This window comes from Phocoena sinus, chromosome 18, assembly GCF_008692025.1.
Source record: "Phocoena sinus isolate mPhoSin1 chromosome 18, mPhoSin1.pri, whole genome shotgun sequence".
Taxonomy (NCBI): Eukaryota; Metazoa; Chordata; class Mammalia; order Artiodactyla; family Phocoenidae; genus Phocoena; species Phocoena sinus.
In genome coordinates this window covers 28,882,177-28,899,783 of record NC_045780.1, presented here as the reverse complement: position 1 = coordinate 28,899,783, position 17,607 = coordinate 28,882,177, and positions in this window count along the sequence as shown.

Below are 17,607 nucleotides of genomic sequence, written 5' to 3'. Positions count from 1 at the left end.
CTGGTTTGGGCTCCTCTTAGTTTTGCACATTTAAAATTCTTATGAGGAATTTGAGTGTGCTAGTCTTTATGGTTTTCATTTTAGAAGAGATATAAAACTATCTCTCTCATGATAAGACTAAATTGTCCACTATCAGTCATATATTTTAAAACAAATTAGTCTCAAATGAAATCACCACTATGGAGATATATAGATATCACCTGATAAAAAGAAATCATAGGAGGCAGAGGGGAAGATGGTGGAAGAGTAAGATGCGGAAATCACCTTCCTCTCCACAGATACACCAGAAATACATCTACACGTGGAGCAACTCTTACAGAACACCTACTGAATGCTGGCAGAAGACCTCAGACCTCCCAAAAGGCAAGAAACTCCCCATGTACCTTGGTAGAGCAAAAGAAAAGAAAAAAAAAAAAACAGAGACAAAAGATAGGGACAGGACCTGCACCAATGGGAAGGAGCTGTGAAGGAGGAAAGGTTTCCACACACTAGGAAGCCCCTACACAGGCGGAGACTGCGGGTGGCGGTGCAGAAGGGAGATTTGGAGCTGCAGAGGAGAGGACAGCAACAGAGGTACGGAGGGCAAAGCAGGGAGATTCTCGCACAGAGGATCGGTGCCAACTGGAACTCACCAGACCAAGATGCTTGTCTGCTCACCCACCGAGGTGGGTGGGCCTGTGAACTGAGGCTCGGGCTTTGGTCAGAGCACAGGGAGAGGACTGGGATTGGCTGCGTGAACACAGCCTGAAAGGGTTAGTGCACCACGGCTAGCCAGGAGGGAGTCCAGAAAGAGGTCTTGAGTTGCCGAAGAAGCAAGAGACTGTTTCTTCCCTCTTTGTTTCCTGGTGTGTGAGGAGAGGGGATTAAGAGCTCTGCTTAAAGGAACTCCAGAGATGGGTGCGAGCCGTGGCTAAAAGTGTGGATCCCAGAGACGGGCGGGAGAGGCTAAGGCTGCTGCTGCCACCACCAAGAAGCCTGTGTGTGAGCACAGGTCACTATCCACACCCCTCTTCCGGGAATCCTGTGCAGCCTGCCACTGCCAGGTTCCCGGGATCCAGGGACAACTTCCCCGGGAGAACGTATGGTGGGCCTCAGGCTGGTGCAACATCATGCTGACCTCTGCCGCCGCAGGCTCGTCCCGCACTCCGTGCCCCTCCCTTCCTCTGGCCTGATTGAGCCAGAGCCCCTGAATCAGCAGCTACTTTAACCCGGTCCTGTCTGAGCAAAAAACAGACGACCTCCAGTGACAAACACACAGAGGTGGGGCAAGTCCAAAGTGGAGCCCCTGGGAGATGTGAGAGCAAAGGAGTGAAAGGGAAATCTCTCCCAGCAGCCTCAAGAGCACTGGAGTAAAGCTCCACAATCAACTTGATGTACCCTCATCTGTGGAATACATGAATACACAACGAATCATCCCAAATTGAGGAGGTGGACTTTGAGAGCAAGATTTATGATTTTTTCCACTTCTCCTCTTTTTGTGAGTATAAATGTGTATGCTTCTGTGTGAGATTTTGTCTGTATAGCTTGGCTTCCACTATTTGTCCTAAGGTTCTATCCATCTGTTTTTTTCTTAATAATTATTTTCAATTTAATAACTTCATTATATTATACTTTATTATATTTTAATCTTTTTTCTTTCTTTCTTTCTTTTTTCCTTCCTTCCCTCCTTCCTTCCTTCCTCCCAGCATCCCTCCCTCCATCCCTACCTCTTTTCTTTCTTTCTTTCCTTCTTTCTTTCTTTCTTTCTTTCTTCCATCCTTCTTTCTGTGCTTCCTTCCTTCTTTTCTTCCTACTTCAACTAATTCTTTCTCTCTACTTTTTCTCCCTATTATTCTGAGCCGTGTGGATGAAAGGCTCTTGGTGCTACAGCCAGGAGTCAGGGCTCTGCCTCTGAGGTAGGAGAGCCAACTTCAGGACACTGGTCAACAAGAGACCTCCCAGCTCCACATAATATTAAATGGCGGAAATCTCCCAGAGACCTCCATCTTAACACCAGCATGCAGCTTCACTCAACGACTAGCAAGCCACAGTGCTGGACAACCTATGCCAAACAACTAGCAAAACAGGAACACAACCCCACCCATTAGCAGAGAGGCTGCCTAAAATCATAAAAAGGACACAGACACCCCAAAACACACCACCAGACGTGAACCTGCCCACTAGAGAGACAAGATCCAGCCTCATCCACCACAACACAGGCACTAGTCCCCTCCACCAGGAAGCCTACACAACCCACTGAAACAACCTTAGCCACTGGAGACAGACATCAAAAACAACGGGAACTACGAACCTGCAGCCTGCAAAAAGGAGACCCCAAACACAGTAAGATAAGCAAAATGAGAAGACAGAAAAACACACAGCAGATGAAGGAGCAAGATAAAAATGCACCAGACCTAACAAATGAAGAAGAAATAGGCAGTCTACCTGAAAAAGAATTCAGAATAATGATAGTAAGGATGATCCAAAATCTTGGAAATAGAATGGACAAAATGCAAGAAACAGTTAACCAGGACCTAGAAGAAATAAAGGTGAAACAAGCAGCGATGAACAATGCAATAAATGAAATTTAAAGTACTCTAGATGGGATCAATAGCAGAATAACTGAGGCAGAAGAACGGATAAGTGACCTGGAAGATAAAGTAGTGGAAATAACTACTGCAGAGCAGAATAAAGAACAAAGAATGAAAAGAACTGAGGACAGTCTCAGAGACCTCTGGGACAACATTAAACGCACCAACATTCGAATTATAGGGGTTCCAGAAGAAGAATAGAAAAAGAAAGGGACTGAGAAAATATTTGAAGATATTATAGTTGAAAACTTCCCTAATATGGGAAAGGAAAGAGTTAATCAAATCCAGGATGCACAGAGAGTCCCATACAGGATAAATCCAAGGAGAAATATGCCAAGACACATATTAATCAAACTGTCAAAAATTAAATACAAAAAAAGCATATTAAATGCACCAAGGGAATAATAACACACAAGGGAATCTCCATAAGGTTAGCAGTTGATCTCTCAGCAGAAACTCTGCAACCCAGAAGGGAGTGGCAGGACATACTGAAAGTGATGAAGGAGATAAACCTGCAAGCAAGATTACTCTACCAAGCAAGGATCTCATTCAGATTTGATGGAGAAATTAAAACCTTTACAGACAAGCAAAAGCTGATAGAGTTCAGCACCACCAAACCAGCTTTACAACAAATGCTAAACGAACTTCTCTAGGCAGGACACACAAGAGAAGGAAAAGACCTACAATAATGAACCCAAAACAATTTAGAAAATGGAATAGGAACATACATATCGATAGTAACCTTATAAGTAAATGGACTAAGTCCTCCCACCAAAAGACAAAGATTGGGTGAATGAATCCAAAAACAAGACCTGTATATATGCTGTGTACAAGAGACCAACTTCAGACCTAGGCATACATAGAGACTGAAAGTAAGGGGATGGAAAAATATATTCCATGCAAATGGAAACCAAAAGAAAGCTGGAGTAGCAATTATCATATCAGACAAAAGAGACTTTAAAATAAAAACTATTAGAAGAGACAAAGAAGGACACTATATAATGATAAAGGGATCAATACAAGAAGAAGATATAACAATTGTGCATATTTATGCACACAACTTAGGAGCATCTCAATACATAAGGCAAATACTAACAGCAATAAAAGGGGAAATCGAGAGTATCACATTCATAGTAGGGGACTTTAACACTCCACTTTCACCAATGGACAGATCATCCAAAATGAAAATAAATAAGGAAACACAAGCTTTAAATGATACATTAAACAAGATGGACTTAATTGATATTTATAGGACACTCCATCCAAAAGCAACAGAATACTCATTTTTTCTCAAGTGCTCACGGAACATTCTCCAGGATAGATCATATCTTAGGTCACAAATCAAGTCTTGGTAAATTTAAGAGAATTGAAATTTTATCAAGTATCTCTTCCAACCACAAAGCCATGAGACTAGATATCCATTACAGGAAATGATCTGTAAAAAATACAAGCACATGGAGGCTAAACAATACACTACTTAATAAGGAAGTGATCACTGAAGAAATCAAAGAGGAAAAAAAAAATACGTAGAAACAAATGAAAATGGAGACACGATGACCCAAATCCTATGGGATGCAGCAAAAGCAATTCTAAGAGGGAAGTTTATAGCAACACAAGCCCACCTTAAGAAACAGGAAACATCTCGAATAAATAACCTAACCTTGTACCTAAAGCAATTAGAGAAAGAAGAACAAAAACCCAAAGTTAGCAGAAGGAAAGAAATCATAAAAATCAGATCAGAAATAAATGAAAAAGAAATGAAGGAAACGATAACAAAGATCAATAAAACTAAAAGCTGGTTCTTTGAGAAGATAAACAAAATAGATAAACCATTTGCTAGAGTCATCAAGAAAAAAAGGGAGAAGACTCAAATCAATAGAATTAGAAATGAAAAAGAAGTAACAACTGACACTGCAAAAATACAAAAGAACATCAGAGATTACTACAAGCAACTCTATGTCAATAAATGGACAACCTGGAAGAAACCGACAAATTCTTAGAAATGCACAACCTGCGGTCGGCGGGAAGATGGCGGAAGAGTAAGACGTGGAGATCGCCTTCCTCCTCACGGATATACCAGAAATACATCTACACGTGGAACAACTCCTACAGAACACCTACTGAAGGCTGGCAGAAGACCTCAGAGCTCCCAAAAGGCAAGAAACTCCCCACGTACCTGGGTAGGGCAAAAGAAAAAAGAAAAAACAGAGACAAAAGAATAAGGACAGCACCTGCACCAGTGGGAGGGAGCTGTGAAGGAGGAAAAGTTTCCACACACTAGGAAGCCCCTCCGCGGGCGGAGACTGCGGGAGGCGGAGGGGGGAGCTTCGGGACCGCGGAGTGGTGCACAGCGACGGGTGTGGAGGGCAAAGCGGGGAGATTCCTGCACAGACGATCGGTGCCGACCAGCACTCACCAACCCGAGAGGCTTGTCTGCTCACCCGCCGGGGCGGGCGGGGCTGCGAGCTGAGGCTCGGGTTTCGGTTTTGGACGGAGCGCAGGGAGAGGACTGGGGTTGGCGGCTTGAGCATAGCCTGAAGGGGTTGGTGCGCCACGACTAGCCGGGAGGGAGTTCGGGGAAAAGCCGGCACCGGCCGAAGAGGCAAGAGACTTTTTCTTCCCTCTTTGTTTCCTGATGCGCGAGGAGAGGGGTTTAAGAGCGCTGCTTAAAGGAACTCCAGAGACGGGCGCGAGCCGCGGCTAAAAGCACGAACCCCAGAGACGGGCGCGAGCCACGGCTGAGGGCGCGAGCCCCCGAGACGGGCGCGAGCCGCGGCGGGAAGCGCGAGCCCCAGAGACGGGCGCGAGCCGCGGCTGAAACCGTGGACCCCAGAGACGGGCGGGAGACGCTGGGGCTGCTGCTGCCGCCACCAGGGGGGCTGTGTGCGAGCACAGGTCACTCTCCGCGCCCCTCTTCCGCGGAGCCTGTGCAGGCCGCCACTGCCAGGTTCCCGGGATCCAGGGACAACTTCCCCAGGAGTACGCACGGCGGGTCTCAGGCTGGTGCAGCGTCACGCCGGCCTCTGGTGCAGCGTCACGCCGGCCTCTGCCGCAGCGTCACGCCGCCTCTGCCGCCGCAGGCCCGCCCCGCACGCAGTGCCCCTCCTTCCCCCATCCCCCAACCCCCGGCCTGAGTGAGCCGGAGCTCCCGAATCAGCGGCTCCTTTAACCCCGTCCTGTCTGAGCAAAAAAACAGACGCCCTCCAGAGATCTGCGCGCAGGGGCAGGGCCGGGTACAAAGCTGAGCTCCTGTGAGCTGTGAGAGCAGGGAGGAGAGGGGGAGGTCTCTCCCGGCAGCCGCGGAGGTGGCGGATTGAAGCTCCACGATCAACTTGATGTGCCCTGCATTGTGGAATACCTGAATAGACAGGGAGTGATCCCAAATTGAAGAGGGGGAATTTAGGAGCGAGATCTGTGATTTTTTTCCCTTTTCCTCTTTTTGTGAATGTGTGCGTGTATGCTTCTGTGTGAGATCTTGTCTGTATACTCTTGCTTCCACCATTTGTCCTAGGGCTCTATCCGTCCATGGTTTTTTTGTTTTTTTTTTTTTTTTAATTTTTTTTTTAATAATTAATTTTAATTGTAATAACTTTATTGAACTTTACCTTCGTTCTTTCTTTCTTTCTTTCCTTCCCTCCTTCCCTCCTTTAGACAGCGAATCACCCCAGGTTGAGGGGGTGGTCTCTGGGAGCAGGATTTATGATTTTTCCCCCTTTGCCCCTCTTTGTGAACGTGTATGTGTATGCTTCTGTGTAAGATTTTCTCTGTATAGCTTTGCTCCCAACAGTTGTCCTAGGGCTCTATCCGTCCATGGTTTTTTTTTAAAAAAAAATTTTTTTTTCTTAATAATTAATTTTAATTGTAATAACGTTATTGTACTTTACCTTCATTCTTTCTTTCTTTCTTTCCTTCCTTCCTTCCCTCCTTTAGACAACAAATCACCCCAAATTGAGGAGGTGGTCTCTGAGAGCAGGATTTAGGATTTTTCCCCCTTTGCCTCTCTTTGTGAACACATATGTGTATGCTTCTGTGTAAGATTTTCTCTGTATAGCTTTGTTTCCAACATTTGTCCTAGGGTTCTATCTGTTCTTTTTTTTTTTTTTTTTTTTTCTTTCTTTCTAAATATTTTTTAGTACAATAACTATATTATACTTTATTTTATTTTTACTGTATCTTCTTTCTTTCTGTCTTTTTTCCTTCTTTCCCTCCTTCCTTCCTCCCTTCCTCCCTCCCTCCCTCCCTCCTTTCTTTCCTTCTTTGCTTCTTTCTTCCTTCCTTCCTTTCCTCCTTTCCTCCTTTCCTTCTTTCTTTCCTCAAACTTCTACTAATTCTCTCTACATTTTCTCCTTCTTTCCCTCCTTCCTTCCTTCCTTCTCCCCTCCCTCCCTTTCTTTCCTTCTTTGCTTCTTTCTTCCTTCCTTCCTTTCCTCCTTTCCTTCTTTCTTTCCTCATACTTCTACTAATTCTCTCTACATTTTCTCCTTCTTTCCCTCCTTCTTTCCTTCCTTCCTCCCTCCCTCCCTCCCTCCCTCCTTTCTTTCCTTCTTTGCTTCTTTCTTCCTTCCTTCCTTTCCTCCTTTCCCTCTTTCTTTCCTCATACTTCTACTAATTCTCTCTACATTTTCTCCTTCTTTCCCTCCTTCCTTCCTTCCTTCCTCCCTCCCTCCCTCCTTTCTTTCCTTCTTTGCTTCTTTCTTCCTTCCTTCCTTTCCTCCTTTCCTTCTTTCTTTCCTCATACTTCTAATAATTCTCTCTACTTTTCCTCCCTTTTATTCTGAGCCGTGTGGATGAAAGGCTCTTGGTGCTCCAGCCCAGGAGGCAGGGCTCTGCCTCTGAGGTAGGAGAGCCAACTTCAGGACACTGATCAACAAGAGACCTCCCAGCTCCACATAATATTAAACGGTGGAAATCTCCCAGAGACCTCCATCTTAACACCAGCACCCAGCTTCACTCAACGACCAGCAAGCCACAGTGCTGGACAACCTATGCCAAACAACTAGCAAAACAGGAACACAACCCCACCCATTAGCAGAGAGGCTGCCTAAAATCATAACAAGGCCACAGACACCCCAAAACACACCACCAGACGTGAAACTGCCCACTAGAGAGACAAGATCCAGCCTCATCCACCACAACACAGGCACTAGTCCCCTCCACCAGGAAGCCTACACAACCCGCTGAAACAACCTTAGCCACTGGAGACAGACATCAAAAACAACGGGAACTACGAACGTGCAGCCTGAAAAAGGAGACCCCAAACACAGTAAGATAAGCAAAATGAGAAGACAGAAAAACACACAGCAGATGAAGGAGCAAGATAAAAACCCACCAGACCTAACAAATGAAGAGGAAATAGGCAATCTACCTGAAAAAGTATTCAGAATAATGATAGTAAGGATGATCCAAAATCTTGGAAGTAGAATGGACAAAATGCAAGAAACAGTTAACAAGGACCTACAAGAACTAAAGATGAAACAAGCAACGATGAACAACGCAATAAATGAAATTAAAAGTACTCTAGATAGGATCAATAGCAGAATAACTGAGGCAGAAGAACGGATAAGTGACCTGGAAGATAAAGTAGTGGAAATAACTACTGCAGAGCAGAATAAAGAAAAAAGAATGAAAAGAACTGAGGACAGTCTCAGAGAGCTCTGGGACAACATTAAACGCACCAACATTCGAATTATAGGAGTTCCAGAAGAAGAAGAAAAAAAGAAAGGGACTGAGAAAATATTTGAAGAGATTATAGTTGAAAACTTCCCTAATATGGGAAAGGAAATAGTTAATCAAGTCCAGGAAGCACAGAGAGTCCCATACAGGATAAATACAAGGAGAAATACGCCAAGACACATATTAATCAAACTATCAAAAATTAAATACAAAGAAAGCATATTAAAAGCAGCAAGGGAAAAACAACAAATAACACACAAGGGAATCCCCATAAGGTTAACAGCTGATCTCTCAGCAGAAACCCTACAAGCCAGAAGGGAGTGGCAGGACATACTGAAAGTGATGAAGGAGAAAAACCTGCAACAAGACTACTCTACCCAGCAAGGATCTCATTCAGATTTGATGGAGAAATTAAAATCTTTACAGACAAGCAAAAGCTGAGAGAGTTCAGCACCACCAAACCAGCTTTACAACAAATGCTAAAGGAACTTCTCTAGATAAGAAATGCAAAAGAAGGAAACGACCTATAATAACGAACCCAAAACAATATAGAAAATGGGAATAGGAACATACATATCGATAATTACCTTAAATGTAAATGGACTAAATGCTCCCACCAAAAGACACAGATTGGCTGAATGGATACAAAAACAAGACCCTTATATATGCTGTCTACAAGAGACCCACCTCAGACCTAGAGACACATACAGACTGAAAGTAAGGGGATGGAAAAAGATATTCCATGCAAATGGAAACCAAAAGAAAGCTGGAGTAGCAATTCTCATATCAGACAAAATAGACTTTAAAATAAGGACTATTAAAAGGGATAAAGAAGGACACTACATAATGATCAAGGGATCGATCCAAGAAGAAGATATAACAATTGTAAATATTTATGCACCCAACATAGGAGCACCTCAATACGTAAGGCAAATACTAACAGCCATAAAAGGGGAAATTGACAGTAACACATTCATAGTAGGGGACTTTAACACCCCACTTTCACCCATGGACAGATCATCCAAAATGAAAATAAATAAGGAAACACAAGCTTTAAATTATACATTAAACAAGATGGACTTAATTGATATTTATAGGACACTCCATCCAAAAACAACAGAATACACATTTTTCTCAAGTGCTCATGGAACATTCTCCAGGATAGATCATATCTTGGGTCACAAATCAAGCCTTGGTAAATTTAAGAAAATTGAAATTGTATCAAGTATCTTTTCTGACCACAACGCCATGAGACTAGATATCAATTATAGGAAAAATCTGTAAAATATACAAACACATGGAGGCTAAAGAATACACTACTTAATAATGAAGTGATCACTGAAGAAATCAAAGAGGAAATAAAAAAATACCTAGAAACAAATGACAATGGAGACACAACGACCCAAAACCTATGGGATGCAGCAAAAGCAGTTCTAAGGGGGAAGTTTATAGCAATACAAGCCCACCTTAAGAAGCAGGAAACATCTCGAATAAACAACCTAACCTTGCACCTCAAGCAATTAGAGAAAGAAGAACAAAAAAGCCCCAAAGCTAGCAGAAGGAAAGAAATCATAAAAATCAGATCAGAAATAAATGAAAAAGAAATGAAGGAAATGATAGCAAAGATCAATAAAACTAAAAGCTGGTTCTTTGAGAAGATAAACAAAATAGATAAACCACTAGCCAGACTCATCCAGAAAAAAAGGGAGAAGACTCAAATCAATAGAATTAGAAATGAGAAAGGAGAAATAACAACTGACACTGCAGAAGTAAAAAAAATCATGAGAGATTACTACAAGCAACTCTATGCCAATAAAATGGACAATCTGGAAGAAATGGACAAATTCTTAGAAATGCACAACCTGCCAAGACTGAATCAGGAAAAATAGAAAATATGAACAGACCAATCACAAGCACTGAAATTGAAACTGTGATTAAAAATCTTCCAACAAACAAAAGCCCAGGACCAGATGGCTTCACAGGTGAATTCTATCAAACGTTTAGAGAAGAGCTAACACCTATCCTTCTCGAACTCTTCCAAAATATAGCAGAGGGAGGAACACTCCCAAATTCCTTCTACGAGGCCACCATCACCTTGATACCAAAACCAGACAAGGATGTCACAAAGAAAGAAAACTACAGGCCAATATCACTGATGAACATAGATGCAAAAATCCTCAACAAAATACTAGCAAACAGAATCCAACAGCACATTAAAAGGATCATACACCATGATCAAGTGGGGTTTATTCCAGGAATGCAAGGATTCTTCAATATATGCAAATCTATCAATGTGATAAACCATATTAACAAATTGAAGGAGAAAAACCATATGATCATCTCAATAGATGCAGAGAAAGCTTTTGACAAAATTCAACACCCATTTATGATAAAAACCCTCCAGAAAGTAGGCATAGAGGGAACTTTCCGCAACATAATAAAGGCCATATATGACAAGCCCACAGCAAACATCATCCTCAATGGTGAAAAACTGAAGGCATTTCCACTAAGATCAGGAACAAGACAAGGTTGCCCACTCTCACCACTCTTATTCAACATAGTTTTGGAAGTTTTAGCCACAGCAATCAGAGAAGAAAAGGAAATAAAAGGAATCCACATCGGAAAAGAAGAAGTAAAGCTGTCACTGTTTGCAGATGACATGATACTATACATAGAGAATCCTAAAGATGCTACCAGAAAACTACTAGAGCTAATCAATGAATTTGGTAAAGTAGCAGGATACAAAATTAATGCACAGAAATCTCTGGCATTCCTATATACTAATGATGAAAAATCTGAAAGTGAAATCAAGAAAACACTCCCATTTACCATTGCAACAAAAAGAATAAAATATCTAGGAATAAACCTACCTAAGGAGACGAAAGACCTGTATGCAGAAAATTATAAGACACTGATGAAAGAAATTAAAGATGATACAAATAGATGGAAAGATATACCATGTTCTTGGATTAGAAGAATCAACATTGTGAAAATGACTCTACTACCCAAAGCAATCTACAGATTCAATGCAATCCCTATCAAACTACCACTGGCATTTTTCACAGAACTAGAACAAAAAATTTCGCAATTTGTATGGAAACACAAAAGACCCCGAATAGCCAAAGCAATCTTGAGAACGAAAAAAGGAGCTGGAGGAATCAGGCTCCCTGACTTCAGACTATACTACAAAGCAACAGTAATCAAGACAGTATGGTACTGGCACAAAAACAGAAAGATAGATCAGTGAAACAGGATAGAAAGCCCAGAGATAAACCCACGCACATATGGACACCTTATCTTTGATAAAGGAGGCAGGAATGTACAGTGGAGAAAGGACAGCCTCTTCAATAAATGGTGCTGGGAAAACTGGACAGGTACATGTAAAAGTATGAGATTAGATCACTCCCTAACACCATACACAAAAATAAGCTCAAAATGGATTAAAGACCTAAATGTAAGGCCAGAAACTATCAAACTCTTAGAGGAAAACATAGGAAGAACACTCTATGACATAAATCACAGCAAGATCCTTTCTGACCCACCTCCTAGAGTAATGGAAATAAAAACAAAAATAAACAAATGGGACCTAATGAAACTTCAAAGCTTTTGCACAGCAAAGGAAACCATAATCAAGACCAAAAGACAACCCTCAGAATGGGAGAAAACATTTGCAAATGAAGCAACTGACAAAGGATTAATCTCCAAAATTTACAAGCAGCTCATGCAGCTCAATAACAAAAAAACAAGCAACCCCATCCAAAAATGGGCAGAAGACCTAAACAGACATTTCTCCAAAGAAGATATACAGAATGCCAACAAACACATGAAAGAATGCTCAACATCATTAATCATTAGAGAAATGCAAATCAAAACTACAATGAGATATCATCTCACACCAGTCAGAATGGCCATCATCAAAAAATCTAGAAACAATAAATGCTAGAGAGGGTGTGGAGAAAAGGGGACACTCTTGCACTGCTGGTGGGAATGTGAATTGGTTCAGCCACTATGGAGAACAGTATGGAGGTTCCTTAAAAAACTACAAATAGAATTACCATATGACCCAGCAATCCCACTACTGGGCATATACCCTGAGAAAACCAAAATTCAAAAAGAGGCATGTACCAAAATGTTCATTGCAGCTCTATTTACCATAGCCCGGAGATGGAAAGAACCTAAGCGCCCATCATCGGACGAATGGATAAAGAAGATGTGGCACATATACACAATGGAATATTACTTAGCCTTAAAAAGAAATGAAATTGAGATATTTGTAATGAGATGGATAGACCTAGAGTTTGTCATACAGAGTGAAGTAAGTCAGAAAGACAAAGACAAATACCGTATGCTAACACATATATATGGAATTTAAGGGGAAAAAATGTCATGAAGAACCTAGGGATAAGACAGGAATAGAGGCGCAGACCTACTGGAGAACGGACTTGAGGATATGGGGAGGGGGAAGGGTGAGTTTTGACAGGGCGAGAGGGAGTCATGGACATATACACACTAACAAACGTAGTAAGGTAGATAGCTAGGGGGAAGCAGCCGCAAGGCACAGGGATATAAGCTCGGGGCTTTGGGACAGCCTGGAGGGGTGGGAGGGGGAGAGTGGGAGGGAGGGAGACGCAAGAGGGAAGACACATGGGAGCACATGTATATGTATAGCTGATTCACTTTGTTATAAATCAGAAACTAACACACCATTGTAAAGCAATTATACCCCAATAAGGATGTTAAAAAACAAAACAAAAAAAAAAAAAAAAAAAAAGAAATGCACAACCTGCCAAGAGTGAATCAGGAAGAAATAAAAAATACGAACTGACCAATCACAAGCATTGAAATTGAAACTGTGTTTAAAAATCTTCCAACAAACAAAAGTGCAGGACCAGATGGCTTCACAGGCGAATTCTATCAAACATTTAGAGAAGAGCTAACACGTATCCTTCTCAAACTCTTCAAAAATACAGCAGAGGGAAGAACACTCCCAAATTCATTCTACGAGGCCACCATCACCTTGTTACCAAAACCAGACAAGGATGTCACAAAGAAAGGAAACTACAGGCCAATATCACTGATGAACATAGATGCAAAAATCCTCAACAAAATACTAGCAAACAGAATGCAACAGCACATTAAAAGGATCATACACCATGATCAACTGGGGTTTATTTCCAGAATGCAAGGATTCTTCAATATAGGCAAATCAAACAATGTGATAAACCATATTAAGAAATTGAAGGAGAAAAAAACATATGATCATCTCAATAGATGTAGAGAAAGCTTTCGACAAAATTCAACACCCATTTATGATAAAAAACCCTGCAGAGAGTAGGCATAGAGGGAACATTCCTCAACATAATACAGGCCATATATGACAAACCCACAGCCAACATCATACTCAATGGCAAAAAACTGAAAGCATTTCCACTAAGATCAGGAACAAGACAAGGTTGCCCACTCTCACCACTCTTATTCAACATAGTTTTGGAGGTTTTAGCCACAGCAATCAGAGAAAAAAAGGAAATAAAAGGAATCCAAATCAGAAAAGAAGAAGTAAAGCTGTCACTGTTTGCAGATGACATGGTACTATACATAGAGAATCCTAAATATGCTACCAGAAAACTACTAGAGCTATTCAATGAATGTGGGAAAGTTGCAGGATACAAAATTAATGCACAGAAATCTCTTGCATACCTACACACTAATGATGAAAAATCAGAAAGTGAAATGAAGAAAACACTGTCATTTACCATTGCAACAAAAAAGATAAAATATCTAGGAATAAACCTACCTAAGGAGACAAAAGACCTGTATGCAGAAAATTATAAGACACTGATGAAAGAAATTAATGATGATCCAAATAGATGGAGAGATATACCATATTCTTGGATTAGAAGAATCAACATTGTGAAAATGACTCTACTACCCAAAGCAATCTCCAGATTCAATGCAATCCTTATCAAACTACCACTGGCATTTTTCACAGAACTAGAACAAAACATTTCACAATTTGTATGAAAACACAAAAGACCCCGAATAGCCAAAGCAATCTTGAGGACGAAAAAAGGAGCTGGAGGAATCAGGCTCCCTGACTTCAGACAATACTACAAAGCTACAGTAATCAAGACAGTATGGTACTGGCACAAAAACAGAAAGATAGATCAATGGAACAGGATAGAAAGCCCAGAGATAAACCCACACACATATGGTCACCTTGTCTTTGATAAAGGAGGCAGAAATGTACAATGGAGCAAGGACAGCCTCTTCAATAAGTGCTGCTGGGAAAACTGGACAGGTACATGTAAAAGTATGAGATTAGATCACCCCCTAACACCGTACACAAAAATAAGCTCAAAATGGATTAAAGACCTAAATGTAAGGCCAGAAACTATCAAACTCTTAGAGGAAAACATAGGAAGAACACTCTATGACATAAATCACAGCAAGATCCTTTTTGACCCACCTCCTAGAGAAATGGAAATAAAAATAAACAAATGTGACCTAATGAAACTTCAAAGCTTTTGCACAGCAAAGGAGACCATAAACAAGACCAAAAAACAACCCTCAGAATGGGGGAAAATATTTGCAAATGAAGCAACTGACAAAGGATTAATTTCCAAAATTTTCAAGCAGTTCATGCAGCTCAAAAAGAAAAAAAACAAACAACCTAATCCAAAATGGGCAGAAGACTTAAATAGACATTTCTCTAAAGAAGATATACAGACTGCCAACAAACACATGAAAGAATGCGCAACATCATTAATCCTTAGGGAAATGCAAATCAAAACTACAATGAGATATCATCTCACACCAGTCAGAATGGTCATCATCAAAAAATCTAGAAACAGAAAATGCTGGAGAGAGTGTGGAGAAAAGGGAACACTCTTGCATTGCTGGTGGGAATGTGAATTGGTACAGCCACTATGGAGAACAGTATGGAGGTTCCTTAAAAAACTACAAATAGAAGTATCATATGACACAGCAATCCCACTACTGGGCATATACCCTGAGAAAACCATAATTCAAAAAGAGTCATGTACCAAAATATTCATTGCAGCTCTATTTACAATAGCTATGACATGGAAACAACCTAAGTGCCCATCATCGGATGAATGGATAAAGAAGATGTGGCACATATATACAATGGAATATTACTCAGCCATAAAAAGAAACGAAATTGCGCTATTTTTAATGAGGTGGATAGACCTAGAGTGTGTCATACAGAGTGAAGTAAGTCAGAAAGAGAAAGACAGATACCATATGCTAACACATATATATGGAATTTAAGAAAAAAAAATGTCATGAAGAACCTAAGTGTAAGACAGGAATAAAGACACAGTCCCACTGGAGAACAGACTTGAGGATATGGGAAGGGAGAAGTGTGAGCTGTGACAAAGCGAGAGAATGGCATGGACATATATACACTACCAAACGTAAGGTAGAGAGCTGGTGGGAAGCAGCCGCATAGCACAGGGATATCATCTCGGTGCTTGTTGACCACCTGGAGGGGTGGGATAGGGAGGGTAGGAGCGAGGGAGATGCAAGAGGGAAGAGATTTGGGAACATATGTATATTTATAACTGATTCACTTTGTTATAAAGCAGAAACTAACATACCATTGTAAAGCAATTATACCGCAATAAAGATGTTAACAGAAAAAAAAAAAAAATCATAATACAATGGTAAAAGCAAGCTTCTTAGCTTTTAAGAAATAAAATACCCAAACATTTTCAGCCATATTAAAACTATAAGACACATTTTAGTATAATTATAGTAACCTCTTATGAAGGTAGGTTATCACCAATCTCTTGTTTGGGGTCACTTTTTTTTCCAATCATTTATAAGTGCACAAATAAATTTCTTTCTGAGTAAAATATTGGTCACTTAAATTATTTTTTGGAATAACTTTTTAGATGTTGTGTTGTGCAAAGTTTTCAAAATGAAATTATCTTGATGTGCAATGACCAAAGGGCTTCATTAGGAGTGACTTTAATTATTGATAATGTCTGCCAGTATGCTATGGATTTAAATTTGTATATGGTTTAACACAAAATGCTTCATTTATTTATCTGTAACATTTCATAAATGATAGGTAGGTGATAGTATTATTCTTTAAATTTCTAAATGCTACATAATATGAAAATATAGTAATTCTTATTACAATAATAAAATAATTTTATATTTTGTGAATGCTTGATTTGCATTTCTCTTATCTTGCTTTGCTCATGTTATGCTGACACATTTTCTATATTTACAACTGTTTTCATGGTTAGCTACCCAGTATGTTTTGCAGTAATAATTCACAATCATATTTCAAGTAATAGCTCAAAAAGCAGCTAAAATACAAAGTTAACACAGAAAGAGTGTGCCAAAAATTAAAAAAGTATATGTTTAAAACCAGATGGAATCAGTTTTTAATAAAAATTATAGCATTTACTAGTTATTTGGGTGTTAGCATGTAAGTTTACTACTTTTTCATTTGACTATCTCTTTTCAAGGAATTGTTAAAATATTATACAATAAAATATTTTAATAAATCACATTAAATAATATTTTATGCTTAGTAACCATGTCACATATTTATTCTCAAACTTCTATGTACAGAAATTACAGGTAAAAAAAAATAATTGATAATACAGGTTAACAAATATGTATGGTGTTTATTGCCATGTCCACAGAAAGTGAAGAATTAAATCCTAAGTCAGAAAATGAGTTCCCTATTATTGCCCATTTCCGAGAGGCAAAAATGAGTCATCTGATGTCACTTAGATTTTCAGCACCATGAGTAAAGAGGGGGAATATACCATTACCTACCAAGAATATCAAACATTGATATTTATGTTTTAAATACTTTAAAATTCATCCTTGTGGATTAGAAGAAGAGTATATACCAAGGGAAAAATCGGCTTATTATTATACGGATACATGGTCCTGTATAAAAAACTGTTATAATGCCTGTAGACAGATAGGATAGGAAAAAAAAAAAAGACCTCACAAAATTCTCCTGGTGGTAGGTTTTTGGCAAATAGCAGGGAAGACAACTTAAATTAATGTAATGAACAAACAGGTGAGCAGCACACTCTTAAAAAATCCTTTAATCTAGCTTCAAAAGAGATGACAATTAAGTAAAAACCTGCAGAGCATGATCACAATTACACAAACCCCCTGCCTTGCAAAATGTCTGAACTTAACCAGGCATGATTTCTTGCATAAAACAGAAACAAGGAACATGTTAAGTAAGGACATACAAATCCCAGGGAACAGACTGAAAAGCAGGAAGACATATCCCATATATGGTATGTTACTATACACATTAATTGTTCATACAATTCTCATGGGGGAAACCAGAAGATGGGACATA